The 27173-nt window shown below is 39.1% G+C and overlaps 1 protein-coding gene and 1 pseudogene across 1 annotated transcript in view; one reads left to right on the top strand and one right to left on the bottom strand.

Annotated features, from left to right (window-relative positions):
* The window catches only part of RNGTT (RNA guanylyltransferase and 5'-phosphatase), a 239684-nt gene that overhangs the window by 111198 nt on the left and 101313 nt on the right, over positions 1-27173 (top strand). The gene's annotated exons all lie outside the window — the stretch shown is intronic.
* LOC142142522 (elongation factor 1-delta pseudogene) lies at positions 8036-9210 on the bottom strand (annotated as a pseudogene).

The raw sequence follows: 27173 nt of genomic DNA, 5'->3' as shown, positions 1-27173 counted from the left end.
GGGTTTATCTGCTTTATGGACTAGGAGAGGAGATATAAAAGCTTAAAAATAGATATAAGGGGGTCTGTAAGGAGCAAATCCAGCTAATGGGTGCGAAATATTTAACAGGAAACTCCATATGTGCTGCAGGGGTAAATGAAAAACACACATCCTGATTTATGAGTTTTGGGTGGGGAGGGGAATCCTAGATCACCTTTAAATTTCTGTACCAATAAGTTATCAAGTATTTGTGTGCTACATTTAAAAACAGCCAGTAATTTCCTTACGTGCAAAATAAAAAACTAGTTTGCACCATTTGCATTGTAACATGTCCAGGAGAAAATGTACTCCTTTTTTGCCTTACTTTCCTTAATGAATCAGGCCCATCATTTTCTATTACTTCCACGGATTATATGCTTTATGTGAAGACTATTGCATGTACGAGTGACACCTTTTCTCCTGGAATCCATGATTCTGGTATAAAGATGGAACCCCTCATGGGTGGATTAAAACTTCCAGAGTGCACTTAATCTTCAATTCTCTAATACATATCGATGATCCTGTTTTCTTAAAGCTTCATTTCTGCAAAATCATATTTTCATGGTGTGTTAAGATCCTGTGGACAAGTGGAGGAGGCGACTGCCTTTGATAGATAGATAGATATCATTTATACATAGAAATCTGTTTATTTCTTAGTGACATCCACTCAGTTTGGTCACTGGTTTATAGCACATTTAACGGCAGGGAGATTGATGTGTGAATTAGGATTTACATATAGTGAATGTCATATAACGTATGACATGTTTTTTAGTCTGTAGCGCATGTCTGCTTGATAACATAAATGGATTGGATTGGGCCAACTGGAATGTGTCTGATTCTATTCATCGCAGCTGAAATAGCAGTACTCCCTTAGGCAAGATGTACAGCTTGTACAGTGCCAGGGTTTCAGGCAGGAGCACTTAAGTAACATCAAACATGTATTACCATCAACTGCCATTTTAAGGACTTAAATCCAGTATTTAAATACTTCTAAGGTGTATTGACTCTGGAGCCAGTGAGATTAACAAACATAGTTTTAGCTTAAGAGCCATTTGTCTAATGACCTTTTTTGTTAAGTGACATAAATACATATTCAAGTTCTCCATTTTGCTAAGCTTTGATTTATGAAACCAAGAACTGCATATGTAGATATGAACGCAAGCTAAAAGTATGGAAACTCTAGAAATCTGAAACCCACGCTAATATATAAACAGAGACACACGACTTCTGAAGTTATATATTATATATTCATATATTATTATATATATTTGACAGCATAGTATGTTGACAGCTTAAATCAGTTGCCTAAGGTTACATTGTTATTGACAGCTCAAGTCATAACACTTGCAAAATATAATTGTTAGCCTTAATGCTGTGAATATATCTTGACAAAAATAACATGGTTTAATCTGGAATGAATATGATTTCTTGCCAACTTGAAGAAAAACTGAGTTTTATATTGGCAGATCACTAACGATGCAACACTGTGTTATTCTGATCTAATTCACCCTGCAGGGATTAAGGTGAGGGCCACTGATTATATATAAAGCCTGCAGTTAGACCCAGTAGATCAAGTAATTATTTTATAGTTGTAATTGTACTAACCAGTGGTGGAAGTGAGGGTGTATACAGTGGGATGCCATATCGCCACTTATCCCACTGCATTCATTGAAAAACTATCAAATGCCATTCACTTACATTCCCATTACATTTTTCATACCACCACTTCTAAATTTCCATATCACCACTAAATTTTCACTTAGCTCACTGCTTACAACTGTGGCAGAGATCATGAGAAATATGGACATGCACAGCTGTCTCCACCATAGAACTGGCTAGCAAATTAGAAGATGCCACAAAACTACTACTTACCAAAAATTGCCTTCAGATCCCACATGTACACCAAAACTCTTCCCCACATATTCAAGGTCCTGAACACCCAGAATGAACATAGTAACCATGACTAATTAGCCACCAAAGAAAGGAAGAAGACGACATTGTGTGAAATACACTTTGCTCCCTCCACCTCTTTCTGCTCTGATGTGCAGGAAGAGCCAGAGGTCACATGACGTGGAAACTAGCTGTTTCTTTTGAGTCTTATTATCTGTTTATGTCATAAACCAGGGAATTAGTCACAGTGGGGGCTGCAGATTGGGTCTCACTGTTGGCCGCAGGCTGCCTGTTGCATCTAACTGATTTAGGCCCTCGAAAAAATTCTTATGACTAAAAGCACTGCACAATAAATACTAAGATTATGAATTTTACTAATCTTGTATGAAACTTAGAATATATCAAAATTTATGAGCCAAGAATGGCTACAGATCTTCCTTCTACATTTTCTAAATTTACTGTAAGCTTTAATTATAAATAAATAAATTCCTTTCCATAATTGTACCCAACATATAAGGGTATGTACTATATATGATGTATATGTACCATTTTATGTCATCACTCTGAGCAGATTCTGAGTTGTCTACTCCCTTTTTGCTTATTCTGTAATACCTTTAGTCCTGCTCCGTCCTGTCCTTGCCGTCTCCACCATCACATCTTCATCCTCAGTAGCGCTTGTTCATTGCTCTCTTCTGCTATACAGTTCTGATTTTTAATTAAAATTAAATGAGTGACAGATTCACCGGGACACCTTTAAAAAGCCAAGTGGAGATGAGTTTCAGAAATACTAAAACATAAACGTTGTTGCTGGGTGGGAGTGAGTTAATTTTTACCTACTGCGAATTAGCCTAACGAGTTAACACTTCCAGCGCATTAGCCCTGTGCGACCGGTATCCTTAATCATGCCTTGTTCCAGTAAGGAGAACGGCAGCTTCTCCTATTCCCCTACGTCTTTTTATGAATGTAGTAATAGGCAGGTCATGTAGTGTTTTATTGTTTTTCTGTAGTGCACTGGCTTACCTTCTCTTGGGTAGACGCAACACATCATTCAGTGGTGTAAGCTGAGTAGTGGACTGGCTACCCAGGAAATAGCAGTCTGATACATTCGGGAACAGATCTGGTGTAGGAATCTAAAATTTGGTGCTGATTTTCAGACCTCAGCCGACATGTCATATGTCGCAGGACACCAAGATGGAGACCTGGCTAAAGAGGGCTTGGAACTTTTTCTAAAGCTGTCTCTGCCCTGTTTTACCACGTTTTACCACAGTTGTTTGGTGACCAGGATCCTAAACAGCCAGAGGGCGCCCAAGCTATGTAAGCCCCTAAGTTAGGGGGGTGTTGTTCTGTGTGTATTTACTCTTTAGTTAGGTATTGAAAAGAAGGCAGAACTGCACTCATTGGACTTTGTAAGTGCAGTTTACAATTGTTTTTCCAGGACAGAAGGATTTAGGAGTACAGAACAGGTCTTCGTTGTTCCTGCAGGGCCTTGGAAATGGTTTGCATTTCCTAAACACCCTTTTAATGCATTTAAATCCTTTGTTAACCTCCCCTCCCACTACTATCAGTGCCCAAGATCTTACTTCCTACTTCAAGGACAAGATTGATAAGATCCAACATGATATGGTATCCTCTTATTAGACAAACAACCAGCTATATTCCTTCCCTGCACCCTCTCTCTTCATTTGATCCCAAAAATGAATATTCTCTTATCTTCCCACTCCCATTACCTGTCCCCTTGATCCTATACCCTCACAAATAAATTGATCCTTGTGTCCTGTGTTTATCCCAACCTTAACTAAAATCTGTAATTTCACTCTTTCTAACAGTATCTTTGCATCATTTTTCAAGCATATACAGTAATTAGTCCTGTTCTAAAGAAGAAAATAATTTCTGACCTAAACACTCTCTCAAATTACTGTTCCATCTCTTGGGCTTCCATGTCCCTCCAAGTTTCTTGAGAACATTGTCTACACTCTCACATGCATTCTTTCTTCACACAACACATTAGAATCTCTTCAGTCAGGCTTTCGTTCTCAACAGTCCACAGAGACTGTACTGACTAAGATTGTCAGTGATTTAATCACTGTTAAATCTAAAGGCCATTACTCTCTTCTAATTCTCATGGATCTCTCTGCTGCATTTGACAGTTGATTACTCTCTTCTCATACAAATGCCACAATTCCTAGGTCTTCAGGACACTGTCCTATTCTATTTATCATTCTATATATCTAATTGCTCTTTTAGTGTTCGTTTCTCTTCATCCACCTTCTTTCCGTTTCCTTTTTCAGTTGGAGTAAGGCTCAGTCCTAGGCACTCTGCTCTTCTCTACCTATACCACTTCTCTTGGAAAACTAATGGACTCCTTTTGGATTTCAGTATCCTTTCTCTGGATGATACCCAAATGTATCTATCCTCTTTGGATCTCTCACCATCTGTTTTGGCCCGCGTTACTGACTGTATTTCTGCCATTTCATCTTTGATGCCCTTTCGCCATCTCAAACACTACAATAGAGCTAATAATATTCCCACCAACCAACAGAAGTTACCCATCTGACATTTCTATTTATGTTGACATGTAAATAAATCCTACCCATCAAGTTCACTGCCTAAGTGTGATCCTTGACTCAGAACTATCCTTTGTTCCCCACATCCAATCGATATAAGAAATCTGTTACATAGATCTAAGAAACCTTTCCAGAATCTGCACATTTCTCATACAAGACACTGCAAAAACTTTACTTTATGCACTCATCTTCCGCGTTCACTATTACAATACCATCTTTACTGTTCCTTCCTGTGAATCAGACTCTCATCACTGCAATCTCTTTTGCCAGCAGCAGCTAGATTGATTTTCCTCGCATGACAGAGCTGATCAACTAGGGAAGTCTCTACATTGGTTGCCTGTTTTTTTGCAGAATCCAATATAAAGTACTACTAACATACAAGACCATCAACAAAACTGCACCAACTTATATCTCTTTACTTGTCTCAAAATATCTCCTATCTCGACACTTCTGTTCTTCACAGGATCTATGTCTGTCATCCATACTCGTTACCTGCTCCCGTTCCTGGTTACTGGACTTTTTTTGTGCTGTACCCTTTTTTTTGTATTGCCTCCTTTGCATAAAAAGTCTTTCCATTAATCCTCAAACCTTCAAGTGTCCTATGAAAGCCCACCTCTTCAGGGTAGTTTATCATATTCCTCAAATACCCTCTTATCCTCTCTACAAAGTTCACAGAAGACTTGCAGGAGTTCTTTCCATATTCATATCAACCCTCTAGCCCCCTGACCAACATTGCTATGGGACTGGATCATATAGCCCACTAAACACTTCTACCTATGCAGTAAGGAGCACTTAACCTAATTTATCAAACCCCTATTGTCCTATAGATTGTAAGTTTGCAAGCTTGGCCCTCTAACCTCTATGGCTGTCTTAGTTTATTACTGTGTTGTTCCTTATTGTAAAATGCTACAGAATATGCTGCCGCTATTTAAATAAATGATGATGATGATGATAAAAAAAAATGTAATGGTTGTCATGGAGGAAAAGAAACAAAAACTCCCCTCCCCCTCTCTATTCCTCCTTCTCTCCCTCTCTCCCCTGTGTCTCTCTGTCAGTCTACCCCACCCCTTAGATTGTACGCTCCTTTGAGCAGGCTCTTCTCTCCTCCTGTCTTCTCCACTTTCAACTCTGCTCGCCAGCTTCCCTGCTTCCTCCTCGAGGACCCTCTTCCCCCGCCCCCTCTCGCTCCCTCCTCTTCTCCCTGGGGGTCTCCCTCTCATCTGTGCCCTCCCTCCTAGGTGCCGTTGTTGGCAGACCATCCCCTCTCCTCTCCCCCCCCTCTAGCTGTGCCCTGAGCTCACTGAGTTATTGTGATTATTGTTTACTGTACTGTGCTGTCTCACCTCGTATTGTAATTTCGTTTGTCCCTGCACGGCGCTGCGGACACCTAGTGGCGCCCTATAAATAAAAATTAATAATAATAATAAAAAAAACATAATTCACATATTTCTATGGTGGAGTCAACAGGACTGGTAGAGAGCTTGGATTATTGCAATCAGTAATACTTTCTCTTACTGCATTCTGTTCCTTTACATCTTCAGCTTTTACATTACTGTGAAGAATCTCTATGACCTCTGCAGTGCAAACCTGTTTACAGTTATATTAAAAACAAATACTGCACTGTAAAGAATGGTTTTAGGACTTTTTCAATGCAATCAGTGAATTTCTGTAAAAAAAACAACATATGAACCGTAAATAATGGGTATTGAAAATAGATTTCTAAAAGTTATTGTCAAAGTACAAATAGGTTCAAATACAGTTACAATAGTATTGGTGTTTACATTGGTGCCATTATCCTGGTTCCATGGCCTCTGTGAAGGTTGTGGCGAAGGGCACATTGCCTCTAGCCCTAAAATCAGCCCAGTTTGTGTGTGCTACAAAGGGTGGTACAATCGCAAAACTGTTGCAATTTGTCTCCCAATGCAGTATCCTTAATGATTTTACAAATATTTACATGCAACGTGTATACACTAAACACATTTTCCATCATTTACCTTCAGATCTGTTTAAAAATCAAATGAAATGATAATTGCTCAACATTGGAGCATACATCATAATGTGATATCGGGCCGAACGGTTGTTTACCATGTGATTGGCCCGATAATCATCTGAAAACCTTGTAGTATGTACCTAGCCTTACAAATCAAAGCTCATTGTAGTTTGTAGAAACACACAATGTAAGCAATGTACATTGAGAAAGTATCTTGTAGGTGTTTAGTATTGTGATGCTATGATAAACCTCGATTAAATGGCTTGATATTATGATGCTATATTATGTAAATCTGTATATTTTTGTGTATTCTTAGGTTAATATAATTTATACAGTGCCACCATGTTACACAGCGCTGTTCAAAGAATATATGTCATGTATATCAGTCCCATCCCAATTGGTGCTTAGTCTAAATACTGGGGTCCATTTTGTTAGAAGCCAGTTATCAGTATGTTTTTGACTGTGGGAGGAAACACAGATAGGTATAAGGCAACAATGCTAATTACGGTAGCTTTAGTAGCATGTGTATAATTTGTGACAAAATTTGCCACTGTAAGGAGCTTCAGTAAACCATACATTATAGTTCCAAATTATGGAGCCTGTACTGTTTTCTGCACGTATACAAATTTTTATTTTAGCCAATTATGTATTTTCTCTTTGTAAAGAACTTTAATATATATTTTGAAAAAGCACCTCGTTCAGCGCAAGCACTTTTTTCTGTTTAAAAATCGCATGTCGGGTACACAAAGCCTTATTTAGATGTACAGTATCATCAGTAAACTTTTTAGATAGTGTTTGAAATTTTCAGCTAGTTTATATGGAATTCCTGGAATTGTAAATGAAAACTACAAATATTCTGTACTCATCGTTGCTTTAAATAATGATATACAAGATGAAGTTGTTTTCCGCATACTAAGCTCGGCAAGTGAATATATTAAAGCGCAATCAGCAATGTGTACTGAGAAACAATTATTGTGCTACAGCTTTGCATCAGAATTTTAGATAAAAGCTAAATTGCTGAAAATGATTTTAACATAATTTATTAAGTCAATCTTCCAGCCTGTGTCTGATTTTCACAGCCCACCTACTGCTATTAGAGCTTCACTTTTTACTTTCTTAATTTCATAAACAAATATGCCTAATTGATGCTGTTGGCAGTAATTGATTTGTAATTTCTGCGTAAGTCAAATAAATGTGGAAAACATGAGTGTACACAGCAGAATTGAGCCCTATAGCCAAACTTACAATCCTTCACACCCACAAGACATTATTTTTGGGGCACATTTACTTGTCAACATAGAATCATCATGTATTCAATCTGCTTATCATGTGGAGCTTTATAGTTTAACCTCTAGTCTACAGTAGTGTGCATCATTTTCAACCACTTCGAGCTGTTGAGAAACTGGCTGTATGTATTTCTGTTTTTGTAATCGCGTTATATATATATATATATATATATATATATATATATATATATATATATATATATATATATATATATTATGCATGTGTGTGTATGTATATATAATATTATGGGTTTCTCACTGTAATCATCCAGTCTCTATGTTCGATGTTAGATCTTATTGAAAGCCGCAATATTCACACGCTGGACATAGTCATTGAACTTTCTGATCAGTTTGTGCCGACCTTGTCATCCTCCGCCACACACTGGATCTACAGCTGTTTAATGCCATAACTCACAGCCACCAGTTGCCAGGAGCCCCACAACAATCCATCTTTCTGAATGGAGCAGACAACCACTCCTCCAACTAAGCCATGTAAGTTCCGTCGTCCCACAGTTTCACATCAATCAAGATGGAAGATTTCGCGTTAAGTCCAGGTTTCTTGGATATATTTTTCTCAGCGTACTAACTTATTCTCTCCTCTCAGATCTTGCAGCATTCTCTTCTTCCTTCTCATATTCACTGCAATAAGTAGATCTCATCATCATCCTGTTCTGACTTCTTCAGTTCAAGAACTTTTACGGGACAGGAAGGTGCTTGTTCAGGGGTTGGAAACTTACTCACACATCATAAAGTTCCGGGGCCAATGCTTTTGTGTGAGCAGATTTCTCAAATGTAATTATTATGCTTTCCAGCTTGGAACTTTGTGCAGGCTTTGGATCTCACATTCTAGATCGGTGACTGTTGACAGAAGCTCACTGTTGACTTCACTGGCAGTAGTGCCTGTGCTTCTAGCTGTTAAGATATTGGGACGCAGGGGAGGGCTGGCAAAGTTCAGCAGCCTATTTTAAAGGAAGTAAAATGCAGGTGGCCCAGTGGCTCAGCCCAGCCTGCCCCTGTTGGGACAGCTTCTTAAACTCTGGTTCGTACGAATCATTGACTGTGTATGTTGTCAACACCTTTTCAGCTGTGACACACCTGTGTCATTAATTTAGGGCATGTTTCTCTCCTTACCTGATTGGACCTATGGAGTTTAAAATTAAAATGTGAGGACATATTTATAGTTGAGGTAGGACATGTCCTAGATCAACTGTAAATTTAAATTGTAACATACATTGTAAAAATAAAGCTATCAAGTATTTGTGTGCTGAACGAAAAATCAACCAGTATTTTCCTTACATGCAAAGTAATAAACTAATTTGCGCCCCTTGCATTGTAACATGATTTGTCCATGATCAAATTTACTCCTTTTTTTTGCCTTACTCTCCTTAATGACTCAGGCCCTGAGATTCTTCAGTTACCGTTTGTTGCTTCAATTCTGACTCTGTACCTTGGCAAACGGCATTACCACTCCAACTTGGCTTTTTGACATCCAGCATAACTTCAATTATTCTATGTTCAAGCTGCAGTGCTCACAGAACTACTTATATGAAACGGTTGTCTGCTGGCTATTAAGAACATTTTTCTACATTTCTATATTATTGTGCTTGCTGATACTGCACCGAGGGGCTCTTGGCTTATCTCGGTTGTTTTTGGACTTTTGCTGCCTTCAGGTGATCAGGAATATTTGATGTCCTCCATTACCAAGATTGCATCTGTGAGTACTATTGTCTGCTATCAGAACTGTAATACTGTTTGAAGTACTACAGACTGCCCCTGTCTCTGAAGATCTTAAATTACTGCAGCTGTCTGAGATACCATTTCTAGAGAATGTGTTCATTAATCAGTTGCCAGCTGTGTTTCCTCTGTATCTGTTTATTGGTTACTCTGTAAGTTTTCAATATATTCACAGTCATTTTAACTTCTCACCTGCTTCTCTCTTGCCTTCGATTACATAACACTGGTCCCTGGCAATGGCTATGTCCCTGAGGATTATGCTTTTTCCATCCTTTTGTGGCAGGCTGTGTACATTCAATTTAGAGGTCACGATGAGATGTTCATATTAGCGCCTGTTCGTATCCTCTTACTAACATACAAACATAATAAACTCAATGAGTATAGCCACACACTTTATAAATATAGAAGTATATTTTATTAATGGCAATGGTGACAGAGTAAGTTTACCATTAGGCTTACCATTCAAAACAATAAGTATATGGTGAAATTTGCATATATCTGTCTCAAAATCATAATAAACAACCAATAATCAATGTATCACATCAACAAAATATACACAAGAATTCTGTAACTATGAATACCAAAAAAGCTGCACCTCAAATAAGGGTATTCTTGGTTCAGCCAATAATTACAGACTACTTGGGTGTACAATATGAATAATTACAATGCAATACATTTTTATTCATACAATGCAAGTGCCCAAGGAGATTATTCATACAGTGCAAATTGTTTTCAACTTGGTGCAACTTAAGTAACAATCTCATGCACCAGAAAAAGTCGGTACCCTTTTGTTAACTATAGGTTATGATTCTCATGTTACTACAGTTGTCAGTAACTGCTATAGTTGTCAGTAACTGCTATAGGGATTGACAAAATGGAAACACAAGTGATTTTTAATCACTATGTCATACAATATACTCCTTCGCTCACACAATGGTGCAGTCTAAGCGCTGCAAATAAACTTCAAGAGATTAATCATTTATTGCAAAATATATTAGATGATTCCAGGTAATAAATTTTCATTTTAAATACAACACACCAAAATAGGTTCATTTGTTTGTGCGGTTGATCTTATGATATCATAAAATCATACTTTATCTCATGAGATTGATTCATTAAGAAATTAGTAGAGGAAACTTGCTGTTGATAGACCAGTTTTTTTTTGTTTTTGTTTTTTTCCCCCCTCACTGACCTTTGTGGCTGTCTTTCTTGCTTCGCTGTCTCACTCTCGCTCTGTCTGTCTGTCTCTCTTTCTCTCTCTCTCTCTCTCTCTTGTAAATAGGAAACAAATTGGCATAACATGTTCGCCCTTCTACTGGAGAACTAACCTGACAATAATATAATAAAATGTTACCTTCAAATGAAGAAATAAAACCTTTGTGGGGGGGGGGGGGGGGGGGGTTTAAGTGTCCTTTATGCTGTTTGATTTGTTTTTTTGTTGTTTTTTTTTTCTTTCCTTTTGAAATAGTTTTCTTTTCACTAAGAAATTATACGTAGAAATTAGCAACCTCAAGAGGCCTGGTAATTATCCCTAGAACTTGTGCATTTGGAGGAAGTTGTGGAAGAAGGTTTGTGTTGTGCTATGTGTGGTCTGTGTGTTGTGTACGGTACATGTGTTGTGGTGGGTCTTTTATTGCACATCTTTGATGTTTATGCAAGACTGGTTCTAATTAATGGCCTGTAATTGTTGCTTTTTGCACTCAAGAGGTGCTCAGGTGGAATACGCTGCAGGCCAATAATTAAGCTTTTGCTGAAATGCGATATTTCAGCATTGTTGGCTTCTGTGCTTCTTATTGCTGATGTTCTTTCAGCTGTATTCAGAGTCATCTAAGAGCCTCATACCTAAGAAGTGTGGCACCGCCTATTAGGATTCCTTGGAGGATATGGGGCAGGGCAGACAGATCCAGAGGTTTGCAGACGAGGAAAGAGGTAATGCAGTACTTTTTTGGTTCTGCACACTGCTGCTCTGTATCCTCACTATAAACTGATGACTGACTTCCCCTTATATTGATTTGGATTCCGTCTTCTCAACATTTCATGAGGTTCTCAAAGCTGGACTACCACCCAGGAAAATATTCTTCTAGTTGGTCAAATGCATCCTGTGAACGCTTTGGCAAGCACTAAGCGAAAGTCCCCATAGAACTTTATTGTATTTTTAATATGTATTGGATGCCTCAAATGCTTCATGAAAGGTTGTAATTGGTGCAAAGTGAATGCTTGTAAAAAGTGTGCAGGTGTATTGGCTCATTTGATTTATGCTTTACACGTAACGTTCCTTGCAGAGATCAAAGACAACTGTCACATCCTGGATACTAGACTATTTCAATACTTTTAGTTGTATCACCTTTATAATAGATTCTTCAAGTGCTGTGTCCCTCCTCAGTGATCCACATTGTTATAGCTGTGTTGAAGACAAGACTCCACTAGATGCTTGCTATCTCACATGATGATGTTGTTGTTTATATAACATCAACCATATTACACAGCACAATACAGAGAATCTAAAATCATTTTAAAGCTTACATTCTAATTTCCTACCACACACAAAAACAAGGGCCCATATCTGGACTCCTCTCTTCAGGGGCAGAGGCTACGCAACCACATAAGCTAGCGTGGGAGAGACCATGGAACCAGAGGGCTGGATGCAGATTAGAACCAAAGTAGCATCTAGTTCTACATGTGTCTGCATTGGAGAAAATGTTGTCAAAGTTTATCTACGATGGTATCTGGTCCCCACAAGCATTACATTTTTTTTTTTTGGCCAAGTGGTACACCACTTTGTATTTAATGTTACAGATATACACATGAGAGCCTCCTACTACTATTCCTTGCTATTGCGACCTGTACCAGACATGCCAAAACACATGCAAAGACTAATCCGGGACATCTTAAATTATAAGTCACAGCTTACTTTTTGCTGGAATTGCATTTTTTCTTTGTTGAAATCCTAATAAAAAGTAATTACAAAAATATTACTTGTCGCACTGTAAATTCCCCCCAGTTCTACTCACCATCGCCTACCCACACCTCCTCCCCTAGCACACCTCTTAGTTTCTTGGCTTCCCCCACCCCCCATGCCCTTGCCCTATTTCACAGGCGCAGTAGTTCAAGTGCAGGTCACACTCCTTAACCAGACTTCCTCTTTTTTTGGACTATTGGAATGCCCCTCTCTATTGTTTGCCTGTTATGGTAGAGTTTACACGTGTCCCCTGTACCATACTTGTGTGATCTATGCAATTCCATGCTTGTTTGTTCATTCAAAAGTTTCATAAATAGATTTAAAAAAAAAAAAAGCGTTTATTACAAAAAGAAATAATGATTGCCTGTTTAAGACTGTTAAAAAACAGCAATTGAGCGATGGGCTGAAATGATGATTCATATACCTAGGTTGATAGTGGATGAAAAAGGATAGGAACCCCTTAAAGCAAGTGATTGTGCGTGTTTCTCAAATGGAATAAGCCTATGAAATGACTTCAACACTCAAAATGTTTCCTCTTATATACAAACTCTTGGAACCCTCTTTTTAATGACTTTTTGTTTTGGATGCCTTAAAACTGGCTTTTAGCACACACCCTACTTTTTGGAAAGCTTGATCATGCGTTATCAATGTCATCTTTCATTGGCCATCCGTGTGCCCATGACAGATTTCATGCTATCTATTTTACCGGGGTGTTGGTGAAGGAGAGGTAATTTTGTTTTTGTACCTTATTTACGTTGTTCCATTTCATACATGTACATATTATAGTGTTCCAGAGCACACAGCTGTGGTTGAGTTTCTTTATATAAATAAATTATTTTTACAGCTAATAACTTAGCTCACCTCTGGAGGAAAAGAAAAGGTCATGTTTTATAGACTTATGAATGGCATAGGTTATTGCATTTATAAGGATCATTGTTAATTACAATTGCTGCCATTGTTATTGAATGTTCCTCTAATTTTTTGATTAAAAAATACCAACCAGTCATTAACCTACTAACAACCCTACTGTTAAATGATTAACTATTCACTTATACTATTTTCACACCTGTGATTTTACACAAACCATATTGTTTGTAATCTTCAAGGCATATTTTATAGTTTTGTGACCCGACCACAGGAATTTCTTTCATCAGTGCAGAAGCTTAGGCACTGTGTTCACTTTGTGCAGAGTACAGCGATTGGGTGGACAGGTACAGAAAGCAATGGTTCCTGGTCACATTACTGGAACCAGCTACTATGATTGCCAACTAGACTACAGTTATACTCACAGTGTAGAAATTCTTGGCAGAACAGGTTTAATGGTATCTGTAGTAGGGGCAAACACAGGATTTGTAGAGGGGGGTTTCCACACCATGCCACCAGGGGGCGTGGCTATAATTTTAGACAGTGCTTGGCTGCTCTCCCAATTTTTCCTATCCCCATAATATACATGGGCATTGCTGCCTGCACTACTGTTAGGTGCATGCAGCTCTCCCTTTTCAAGCAATTGTTTATTATCTTTCAGAGGAATGTCTTAGGAGGAGTATGATTGCTTACTTACAGGTGATTACTCTACTTCAGATTTAGATTCCTGATGCTCACTTTAAACCTTTCTCTGTTTTGTCATGCTAAACATTTTATTCATCTGCCAGAATTTTTGTTACTTATTAGTGTATTATTCTTCAACAATTTCCATTTCAAGATTAAAAGTTCAAGTTGTTTTTAAATGAGAGAACTTGTATATTGCGGAAATGCATGTTACATTTATGTGTAGAAAGTAAAGAAATAAAGTTTATTTAAAATGACTTTCTTGAGGGTGACCCATTTTCCTCTTGTGTCCCTGCTGCAGCAAATAAATATATTAAATGCAACTAAGAAATATTGTACATAAAAACAGATACTCTCTTGTATAAATTGAATGTTTATATAGCTAGAGGGTAATGCAAATAGTATATGAGAGTAATGCAAATATTATATAAGGGTCATTCCACATCAAATCAACACAGGGTTTCAAACTGACCGTTTCAGATTGTAATGAAATTTGGTACAATGAATGCTGTCATGAGTGTAAAGAAAACCACCAAATCTTAGGCTGATATGTGCACTGGTTTTGACGTTATACACCTTTAAAGTTGCACTCCTTTTAGTGAAAAGTTTGCTTTTAATGTTTCTTAAATTGCATTAGTAGCTCACCTGATTTGAGCTGGAGAGTTGGGTAAGGTCTCATTTTAATTCTCTTTTTATGGGCTTTCATATGCTATACAACACAGCAGTTTGTTTCAATAATAATTAATAATGTAACATTTTCAAAAACAAAATTTGGATTTTCTCAAAAAGCCGTATTTTTTTAATTTTTGAAAAACATCTCAAAAGTGTTCATACTGTTGTTAATATATCCCCAAAGTTTTATTTTGGGATCATTGATACAAGAGCTTTCAGTTTGATTAATGAAAATTGTATTTATTGATGGAAATCAACAAAACAACATTTTTCCAAGCTCACTTCATTAGAGGAGTGCACATTCCTTTTCAGGTGTGTTTGGGGACAATATTTTACAGACAGTGCCTGCTCCAACTTCTGCACAGGTATGCAAATTTAAGTGGAAAGATACTCTATGTGAAAAGACACTTCAATTGTGTTGGAAGGTCCGCCTTTTACATTTCAAGTGGTTAGGTTTGGGTGGACTTTTTTTTTAGTGAAGAGAAGCTCCTTGGTTACTAATTTAAGCCCACCCAAACCTAACCTAACCCTGGACCATTTGTGTCACATTTGAAAAAGCGGAGTGTTTAGTTACAGTGGAGTATCAGACTGGGAGAATGGAGGCAGGAAGGAACAGCAGCTTGGAGAAGGGGTGCTGGGAGGGAGAGATCAAGCAGACTGGGAGCAACACTGTACTCGCAAGAAGAAACCTCAGTCACATGCTCCTCTCACTCCTCGGCAGAGTCTCATGGGAATTTTTTTCCAGACTCCCCTGCAGCCCAGTCCGAGCCTGGTTTGGTGTTTAAATTGGTTTGGAACAGTGGTTGGTGTTTATTCTTCTTTACTTCTCTAAATCAATTTAAAGATGGAGGGAAGTGTTAGGTACCTTATGTTGCACTGTTTCAACAAATTTAAAAAGACTACCAATACTTCTAATAAGAACGTGTTGAGAACTGTTTCAGAATGGATGTGTAAATTATTTTCTGAAATGCCAAAAGTTGCAAAGGTTTGTGCCAGCTGCAGAAAACTACTTGAGACACTTCAAAAAGAGCAATAGGGTCATTCACTTTTTCCACATTTTGTTATGTTACAGGCTTATTCCAAAAAGGAATAAATTCATTTTTTTCCCTCAAAATTCTACACACAATACCCCATAATGACAATGTGAAAAAGTTTTTTCGGGATTTTATTAAAAATAAAAAGCTAAGAAATCACATGTACATTAATATTCACAGCCTTTGCCATGAAGCTCAGAATTGAGCTCAGGTGCATCCTGTTACCACTAATCATCTTTGAGATGTTCCTACAGCTTAATTGAAGTCCACCTGTGGTAAATTCAATTGATTGGACATGATTTGCAAAGACACACACTTGTCTATATAAGGTCCCACACTTGACAGTGCATGTCAGACCACAAACCAAGCATGGAAAAGAATTGTGTGTAGACAATTGTCTGTAAATCTGGGGAAGGGTGCAGAAAAATATCTGCTGCTTTGAAGGTCCCAATGAGCACAGTGGCCTCCATCATCCGTAACTGGAAGAAGTTCGGAACCACCATGACTATTCCTAGAGCTGGCCGTCCGTCTAAACTGAGCGATTGGGGGAGAAGGGCCCTAGTCAGGGAGGTGACCAAGAACCCGATGGTCACTCTGTTTGAGCTACAGCATTCATCTGTGGAGAGAGGATAACCTTCCAGAAGGACATCTTTGCAGCAATCCACCAATCAGGCCCCTATGGTAGAGTGGCCAGACAGGACCCACTCCTTAGTAAAAAGCACATGGCAGCCCATCTGAAGTTTGCCAAAATGCACCTGAAGGACTCTCAGACCATGAGAGACAAAATTCTCTGGTCTGATGAGACAAAGCTTGAACTCTTTGGCGTGAATGACAGGCGTCATGTTTGGAGGAAACCAATCACCGCTCATCTCCAGGCCAATACCATCCCTGCAGTGAAGGATGGTGGTGGCAGCATCATGCTGTGAGGATGTTTTTCAGCGGCAGGAACTGGGAGACTAGTCAGGATAGAGGGAAAGATGAATGCAGCAATGTACAGAGACATCCTGGATGAAAACCTGCTCCAGAGCACTCTTGACCTCAGACTGGGGCGACGGTTCATTTTTCAGCAGGACAACGACCCTAAGCACACAGCCACGATATCAAAGGAGGGGCTTCAGGACAACTCTGTGAATGTTCTTGAGTGGCCCAGCCAGAGCCCAGACTTGAATCCGATTGAACATCTCTGGAGAGATCTGAAAATGGCTGTGCACCGACGCTTCCCATCCAACCTGATGGAGCTTGAGAGGTGCTGCAAGATGGACGAAACTGCCCAAAGATAGGTGTGCCAAGCTTGTGGCATCATATTCAAAAAGTCTTGAGGCTGTAATTGCATCAACAAAGTATTGAGCAAAGGCTGTGAATACTTATGTACATGTGATTTTCTTAGTTTTTTATTTTTTATAAATTTGCAAAATTCTCAAAAACTTTTTTCATTTTGTCATTATGGGATATTGTGTGTAGAATTTTGAGGGAAAAAAGGATTTTATTCCATTTTGGAATAGAGGTGTAACATAACAAAATGTAGAAAAAGTGAAGCGCTGTGAATACTTTCCGGATGCACTGTAGTGTCAGCTCCCACTTGCTGACATCAGAGGGTATGTAACTGCTGTCTATGACACCAAATGGTGGCTTGCAATGAAAACATCTGTAACAAGATGGGTCTGACAGCCATCATTTTCCCCATCTATCATTTCAAACATTAAATAATAAACATTAATAAACATTAAATAATTTGTTTTTAAACTATTGATCTCAATTGTTACATATTCTAACTGTGGATAAAAACCTATAAGATAGACTTAAGTTTACCCATACTATTTTTAAATAAAGCCTGGTGGGTTACATGTATTCATCTGAGCATCATATCGGATTTCAACAGGATAGATGTACTGTTTCCTGATCAAGGCATCACCCCCATCTTATAGACAGGAAGCTGAAAGCAACTGGAGTCCCTCGGACATCACAAATGACTAGAAGATGATAAACAGGGAGTCTCTCTTACTAAAAAAAATTGGTTTGATAAGATGCAGAAATCACTACACATGAATGAATTGTCCAAAAATGTTGGGTAGTCTCCAATATAAAACTTAACTTTTATTAGAATTACTAGAATATCTAAAAAACAGCGAAATATAACCAACAGAATAAAATAGAATAAATGAGAATATAGTATAAAAACTGATCACACCTCATAAGTCTCTAGATCACACATTATAGGTGGCAGTAATAATATTGGATTGGATATCCTCTCTATAAATAGAAACTATGTATTAGCTGCTAATATTATGCCCCTCTGTGGTATATAGTTGCAGCCTATTAAATGCAGTGTATATAACTGTGCGATATAGGGAGGCTAAATATAATCCTAACAAGCAGGTCCATATCTTGTGTGTTCACATGTTGTAACTTATAATTGCTACAATTGTTATAACAAATGCAGCAAAGGGTATATGAAGTTAACCACGCTGGGAACGGAAAAGTATATGATAGGGAAACGGGCAAATCCTTAATTCGAGTATGCAGTCTAATTTTATATCTCAATATCGGTCTCATTCATATGGTCTCGAGACTAAGATATAATTACTGCCGGAATATGTTTTCCCTATATATAGTATGGGAATCCGATAGACCTAATGTTATATATTGATCATATTCCCTAAGAAAAATGCATAACGCCTTAGAATTGCTATCCGAAAAAGGTTTTCAGGTAATAACTGGATGGCTGTCCCCTATATTAAATTACTGGACACCTGTACATAGTGTGCTAATGATATTGTGGCACATAGGTTTGTTCACAGCTCCTTATATAGATAATATCAAGCAGGGATCATATTCCCTGAAAAAAATGCACAGATCATTGGCGCTATTACCCAGAATAAGGTCACATTAATAGCCGGATGGTTAGCCCCGATATTGAATTGCTATGCGTTAGTATATAATTTGCCAATGTAAAATCATATTACTCGTATCTCCGTAAAACTAGCATCCAGATTAGTATTCCGAAAGTGGCTAAATACTAACGCCATATTAGAAATGCTAAGCACTAGCACAATTGTGCCAATAGTATTACGGCGAATAGATTACTTGCCGATATAAGATCTATATGAGGATATATTGTAAGCGCTATTCAGTATACCAATTCGTATCCCTGGACTGCAATTATTTTATGAATCGGTCATATAGTGAGATGTGATCGGTGAAACCGACGCGCGTTTCGCTGATAGTTTGCTTGCTCGCGGCAAATGTTTGAAAGGTAAAATGGCACTGTGGTAAATTTTCTCACCTATGAGGATCACAAACCTATTTAGAAAAAAATAATTAAAAAAATACTGTTTTTATCTCAGAGGACTACTCTAACTGAATATACTTCACAATGTTTCATCACAATTTCCCATTTATTATCGGTATGCATTTCTGAAAGGAAGTTTGTTTTATGTTATGTTAAACTACTGTCTTTTGTAAAGCTTTTCTCTTTAAAGTGAATAAAGATTTTTTTTTCTGTGTTTCTTAGCGTATTATGTCACCGAATGAGACAAGAGAAATCACTGGCTTTCACTTGTCATAATTAGTGTGACAGATATGTCATGTAGGTTGCTAGGATATATTGTGCTTTTTTTCAGTTTGTCAATTTAATTATGTGCATTATGTTTCAATTAGTCTGTGCTTGTTCTATAGCAAAAGAACTGATTAGAACTTGGGTTTAAGGAGCTGTGAATATGCAGGTCTAGTAGGCAGCCAGTGTGGTACCAGATTAATTTTCCTACATGAAATAATATATATATATATATATATATATATATATATATATATATATATACACATACATATAATTCTTATTGAACTGGATGTAAATTGCACATGTTCCAATGGATAGACAGACAGGCATGTCTGCTAGAATTAATGAAAATAGAGCAATCAGAGGCAAATGCATTGACTTTTTGTGGGGCTGTTTTTGTTTTTATTTTGCAAAGTAATAGAACCATTACACAGTATCATACAGTCTTGCAATGTCACCATGGATAAGTAACCGTAAAATAGGCAGGCCATACACATGAAAACAGAGACTTGTCTTTAGAAAATCACCATTTTTGGTGGAAATGAGTAAATTGCTAGCTATTAATGGCATGCTGTTACGTGAGTAGTAGTCTGTTCTGAAACTTTATGAAAGCTACAATATATTTTTTCTTTTTTTGTGGGATGGGAGTTGAATCCAATTGTGATCATTGGTCTTTCACATGGCTGCAGATAAAATGTACAAGGTTTCTTTTTTAATGCATTTATATAATCCCACAGTACGGAGTAACGTAAACCATAATCAGTTTCTCTATCATTTTGCCAATCCTATTTGCAGTGGTATAGATTTACTTTTTGGTGCATCATCATCATCATCATCATTTATATAGCGCCAACATATTCCGTAGCGCTTTACAATTAGGGATAAACAAACTGGGTAAAACAGAAAGAGGTGAGAAGCATACAATCTTTGGGACAATGGGAGTTTGATACATGAGGTTATGTCTACATTTGCATTTTGGCCCAGCCAGACTGCAAAGGTAAAAGTGACTCATAAGCTAAATGATCCTGTCACACAACAATGTTGGTCAGGAAGTAGTTGTCTTGTGTGAAATTGTGTAACAGATGGTAATAGGGTAATGTAGTGAGGTTAAGAGGGTGGTTGTCTGAAGAGGTAGGTTTTCAGAGAACACTTGAAAGTTTGTAGACCAGAGGAGAGTCTTATTGTGCGAGAGAGATAATTCCATAGAGTAGGTGCAGCCTGAAAAAAGTTATGTAACTGGGGATGGGAGGATGTAATGAGGGTGGATGAGAGACACAGATCTTGTGCAGAACGGAGTTGCTGAGTTGGGAGATATTTCGAGACGAGACGTATGTCGGTGCAGCTTTGTTGATGGCCTTGTAGGCTAGTAAAAGTATTTTATATTGGATTCTGTAGAAAACAGGCAACCAGTGTAGACACATACAGAGTGATTTGCAAGGAAAATCAAGTTTGCTGCTGCGTGCAAAATAGATTGTAGGGGTTGAGTCTGTTTTGGGGAAGACCAGTAAGGAGGGAATTGCAATAGTCAATGCAGAAGATAAGTGAATGAATTAAGGTTTTTGCAGTGTCTTGTGGGAGATATGTGCGTATTCTGGAAATGTTTTTTAGATGTATATAACATAATTTAGAAATAGAGTCCATGTGGGGAACAAAGGATAGGTGTGAGTCAAGGATTACACCTAGGCAGCGAGCTTGTGGGATGGGATTTATGGTCATGTTATCAACAGAAATAGAAATGTCAGGTATGCTCTTGTTGGTGGGTGGGAATATTATTAACTCTGTTTAAGAAAGATTAAGTTTGAGTTGGCGAGAGAACATCCAAGATGAAATGGCAGAAAGACAGTCAGTTACACGGGACAACACAGATGTCGAGAGATCAGGACAGGATAGATAAATTTGGGTATCATCCGAATAGAGATGATACTGAAATCCAAAGGAACTTATTAGATTTCCAAGAGAAGCAGTATTGATAGAGAACAGCAGAGGACCTAGCACTGAGCCTTGCAGTACTCCAACTGATAAAGGAAGCGGAGCAGAGGTGGCCCCAGAGAAACTAACAGTGAAAGAGCGATTAGAAAGGTAGGATGAGAACCAGGATAGAACAGTGTCTTGAAGACCTAGGGATTGCAGCGTTTGTATGAGATGAGTGGTCAACGGTGTCAAATGCAGCCGAGAGATTCAGGAGAATTAGGAGAGAGTAATGGCGTTTTAGTTTTAGCAGTGATCAGATCATTGACAACCTTAGTCAACGCAGACTCCATGGAGTGTTGAGAACGAAAGCCAGACTGAAGAGGACCCAACAGGTTGTTTGCGCAAAGGAAGCGTGTGAGGCGAGTGTAGGCAAGTCTCTCTAGAAGCTTGGAGGGGCACGGCAGCTGAGAGATGGGACGGTAATTTGAGAGAGAGTTTGTGTCGGAATCTTGTTTTCTTAGAATAGGAGTAATCACTGCATGCTTGTATAGTGATGGAAAGATGCCAGTAGAGAGCAAGAGATTACAGATTTTAGTTAGACGTGAAAAGAGCACAGGAGACAGGGATCTACCAATTTGCGAGGGAATAGGATCAAGAGGACAGGAGGTAGAGTAGGAAGAAAGGAGAGCAGAAATTTCCTCTTCATTTGTGGGGTCAAATGAAGAGAGGGTGTCAGAGGGTGGTGGATAGGAATTGAGCTGATTGCTTGTCGAGGAAGAGGATACCATTTCTAGTCTGATCTTATCAATCTTGTCCTTTGAAGTAGTTAGCAAGATCCTGAGCACTGATAGTAGACGGAGGGTTCGGGGTGGGAGGATTCAGAAGAGATTTAAATGTGTTAAATATGCGTTTGGGGTTAGAAGCCTGAGCATAGATAAGAGATCGGAAGTATGTTTGTTTTGCGGTGTCCAGAGCATTTAGATAAGAGTGGTAGATAGAAGTATATGTGAAGAAGTCATTAGAGGTGCGAGATTTACACCAGTGACGTTTTGCTTTACGGGAAAGTTTTTGAAGATTTCGCGTTGCTGTAGTGTGCCACGGTTGATATCAAAGTCGACGTGTAATATGTAGTGTCGCTGGAGCCACTTGATCAAGGGCCGTTGCTAAGGTTTGGTGAAAATGAGGTACTGCCATCTTAGGGGAGGAGAATGTAGAGATAGGGGATAGAAGGTGTTGGAGAGAGGTGGAAAATTGTTGAAGATTAATAGAAATTAGATTTCTGCGGGTATGAGGAGGCTTGGTAGAGTTAGACAGTAGAGAGGTTAGAGCAGTGGGGGTGAGCGTGTAGCTGATAAGGTGATGATCCGAGAGGGGGAAGGGTGTGTTAAGGAAATTAGAAACATAGTCTAGAGAATGCAAGATCAAGGCAGTGGCCATCCTTATGAGTAGATGATTCAATCCACTGGGAGAGGTCAAGTGAGGAGGTTAGAGAGAGTAGTTTGGAAGCAGCTTTGGAAGGTGGGTTTTCAGTGGGGCTGTTGAAATCACCCAGGATGAGGGTAGGGATGTCTGAAGATAAGAAGTGATGAAGCAATGCAGTGAAATCCTCAATAAATTGTTGGTGTGCTCCAGGGGGACTATAGATCACTGCAACACGTAGAGAGAATGGATTAAATATGCGAATAGCATGTACTTCAAAAGATGTGAATGTGAGTGGTAGGACATTTGGTAGAACTGTGAACGTGCACTGTGGGGAGAGAAGTAGTCCAACCCCACCTCCTTGTCTGCCTTCAGGCCTGGAGGTGTGGGTGAGATGGATGCCACCATGTGAAAGTGGTGCAGGTGAGGCAGTGTCTGATTGCATGAGCCATGTTTCTGTTATTGCCTGAAGGTTAAGGTTTTTTGAGAGGAAGAGATCATGTATGGAGGTAAGTTTGTTACAAACAGAGCGTGCATTCCAAATGGCACATTTAAAGGACTTTGGAAGAGAGGGGAAATAGGTGATGTGTTTAAGGTTTGCTCTAGAGTGGTAGTGCAGTTTGAAAAGTCCTATTACATTGTAACGTGAAGCAAAACCAATATTGTTCAATGTCAACTTAATTTTCCAGTGTAACTGAGTTAAAAAGCAAGATCCCCCAAGTGTCTTGAGAAATTTGTCCAAAATTTAACAGCCATCTCTAAAAGGTAGTGGCTCTGTCAACTCATGGGCATAGCTGAATTAAAAGGTTTTATACAGGTATACTATATAGTTACTGCATTTCTCAAATAATCAATAGTAAGAAAAAAACTGTTCAGTTATGCGGAAACAATACCATACCCAAGCACTTTTTGACAGAGCACATACATGTATTACAGATAGGTTGCTCTATAGAACTTTCTATAAACATCTGACTATCTCACACTCAGACTCATCTGATCAATATACAAAACAAAGACTATTCTGGATACATCCCCCTGCTCATAATCCTTACCCGTCTCTCCATCCCCCTTTCAACCTACCCTCATATTGCGTTGAACCATTTAGCTTCCACCTTCACTGCTACCTGCCTGGACTGCTGTCCCATCCCATGTGCACCTATTCTCTCATTACCTCCTCCCTCTAGAATGTAAGCTTTTATGGACAGGGTCTTGTAACCCTATGTTGCATGTCTGTCCACCCTCCGTTTTTCCTTGTATGTCACGGTCATATCTTATGCCGAGGCTGTGTATCATTGAGGCGTGTCTAGCAGGTGAAAAGCGCTAGGCCACACTCCTACAGCAAACACCCTGCATTGCTGTGTACACCATTGGCAGAAGTGTGCAGTGCCTGCTCACCGGAGCGTGACATATGTCCCAGCAGTCCTGACTTTCAGGACAGCGGAACCTCATAGTGCCTCTTAGTTGTGCCCTCATAGTAGAGGCCTAGTTAATACTGTGGTAAATAGTTGTGCCCACAATTCATAACATACCACATATTAGAGTCCCCTGTTCATATTATACCACAGTAATGCCCCCAATTCATTTTATGCCGCCTTATATGAGTGCCTCCAATTCACATGCACAGGGGGGAATACATTGGTAGAGGCCCACCAGAGGTTGTGTCACCAGCCAATAGAGAGGCGTAACCAAACCGCCAGAGGGGGTGTGGTAAGCCCACGAATGACAGCTAGCATTACAGTGTAGTATATAATGAATGCAGTGTGTATATAAAGAGTACACAGTCTTGGCCTGCCCCTTAGATTGGGCAGAAGAGTCGCCAATAATCAGGATTGTCCCACTAGAATCAGAACATTTGACAGACTATCCTGCTCTCTCCTACCTGTTCTTGTCATTTTCATCACCTGTGGCTGCAAGTTTCTTTAGTTGTGGCTTGTGTGGGTCCTGGAATGTTGGGGGCCCTATATGGGTACATTTAGAAAATTCCAACCAGCCCCGGCGTTAAATCAATAGCAGCCACAATTAATAATTAGGCCTTCCTGCAGCCCCAACATTAAATTAATAGTATTCCCATTTAATAAATAAACCTATTTTCCTCCCTCCAAACAGCCCAAGCAATAAATTAATAGTTTTTACATTTCTTAAATGTACCTATTTCCCACAACCATCACTGTCATTAAATAATTCATAGTCCCATTTAATAGACCTCATTCTCCCCAAACTCACCCCCACATTCAATAGCCCTCAAACCACCCCATCTTAAATTAATAGTCCCCACTATTACATTGTCCCACCATCACCCAACAAACAAAATATCAGCTATTTATTACCCACCATTTACCTCACACACACTACATTGCCACAAGCCCCCTGTGCCATCACACACACTACATTGCCACAAGCCCCCTGTGCCATCACACACACACACAGTTGCCACAAGCCCTGTGCCATCATACACACATTGCTGTGCCCCTTCTTCATCACCTTTTTTCCACCTGCACCTCGCTCCCCTTCATCACACTGTGCCATGCTGCCCACCCTCTCCTTCATCATTGTGTAATGCTGCTTCCCCCCCCCCCTCATCACTGTGACTTGCTGCCCCTCCCCCTTCTACATCACTCTGTGCTTTTCTTCCTCCCCCCTTCTTCATCACTCGGTGCTTTTCTTCCTCCCCCCCCCTTCTTCATCACTCAGTGCCTTTCTCATCACTTGGTGCCCCCCCCTCCCCTTTCCTCATCACTCAGTGCCTTTCTGCATTCTTCTTGCCTCTGTTCCTTTGCTTACCTTTGTATTGGCTTCTTCCATTTATTTTCTTCTCCTCTTCTGCCTTCTTTCTTGCTTGCAGGCTCCTCTCTGTGTTATTTTTTTTTCTCTGGTTTTGTTGCAAAATATTGCCTTATTGACATAGCAGCTTTCCATCAAGCCTATTTAAGGCACATATGGGTGTGGCTCACAAGTCAGCCCTTGCTACATGTAAGCCACTCTACCTGGGAGGTGAGTGCATCTGATTTTAACTGCATTTTAATGGTGTTTAAAGCATATAGATCAATGTAGGACTCACATATATAATGAGGTGCCCTTGATGCTGGGATGCAGGCTTAAAAGTTTTGATCAAAATATGAACTAATACCTCATGTTTTCATTTTGCTAGATACACACAGATATGCATTGTAAAGTATAAGTGCTGAGAACTGTCTTTTTCTATTTTCCTCTCTGCGCTACTCATCACGTCACGCCCGACATTCTGTGATTCTGTGAGTACGAACGGAGGAGGGCCGCCGCTATCATATGAGTATTTTTATTTATTTTTTTGTAAAGCACCCCCACCAATGAAGGGGGCAGAGCCACCACCACCCTAACTCCCCACCAAAGCATCCCAAAGCCCCCTCCCCCCCCCCCCGCCCCTGCTCAGCAAAAAGAAGAAAGACAAAAAAACTATTTAAAAAAAAAAAAAAGCTGGTCGGCCGTGAGGGCCCAGGTCAGGCTCGGGTAATTAGCACCCCTTGCCCCCCCCCCATACCCACATTGATATGAGGGTTAATATTGAGTGCTAAATATGTTGTTCCATCAATGATGCTTTGCTCACCAAACATTTGTAATTTTTGTTCTGGGTGAATTTCTTTCTTCCTGTCAGTAGGTTTAGACATACCTGGAATCTGCTGACAAATCCCTCTTTAGAGTGGACTTTTCTATGGGCTACCAAGCTTCTCTGGTCTATCGAATTGTATGCAGAATTGTATTCTCAAACATATTGCACTGTTAAATGCTGTTATAGACTAAGGCAGTGGAGCCCAAACTTTCTGAATTCGAGGCACCCTTAGGGTCTCTTATAATTTTTTTAAGGCACCCCTAAGCCAAAATAATTACCAAGAGGTCCCTGCCTTGCTTACCACTGACCCTTGCCAAGGCACCCCGGTGAGATTGCCGCAGCTCCCAGGGGAACCACTTGTCTAAGGTAAAACATAGCCAATAAAGTGAGTAGGCACATTCCCATACAGTGTGTAACACCAAAGTAGCAAAACCTTCATTCCTAATACAAACTAATTTAATCACGTTCTTGTTTTGAAATTTATGATTAAGTAAACAGTTTAAAACTATTATATGTAGTGATGTGATTTAAATACATGATGTAAATCATGTATTTAAATCATTCATTTTCATTGTCAAATTTAAACATCTTGATCTGGCAGTAACCAGATTGTGAAAGATAATGTTAACGTATATGAACGTTTTAATATATGTTAGTGTAAGAATGAGATCTATGCCTTAAAATTATGAAATTGTACTTGTATGCTTAGTGTAAACTTTTTTAAATTGTCATATACCTAAAAGCTTTAAAATAACTTCAAATCCTGTTCTGTTACAATTTTTAACTGAAGGCTAGAGAACATTTAAAAGCCATTTGACAAGAATGTGCATTTGACTGAAATAGATCTTGGAGTTTAATGCATCATCGCAAAACTCACAATAGTAATGATTAATCTCATAATGGTATTCTATATAGCAAGTGACTCATTTTGCTGATGAAAAGATATCATTATCTTGCACCTTTGGGAAAAATCATCTGTCATTTTGCTTTGTTTTCCCAGGGTGTG

This window comes from Mixophyes fleayi, chromosome 3, assembly GCF_038048845.1.
Source record: "Mixophyes fleayi isolate aMixFle1 chromosome 3, aMixFle1.hap1, whole genome shotgun sequence".
Classification (NCBI taxonomy): Eukaryota; Metazoa; Chordata; class Amphibia; order Anura; family Limnodynastidae; genus Mixophyes; species Mixophyes fleayi.
Note: the sequence above shows the minus strand (reverse complement) of the source record. Positions and strands in the feature narration are given on the sequence as shown.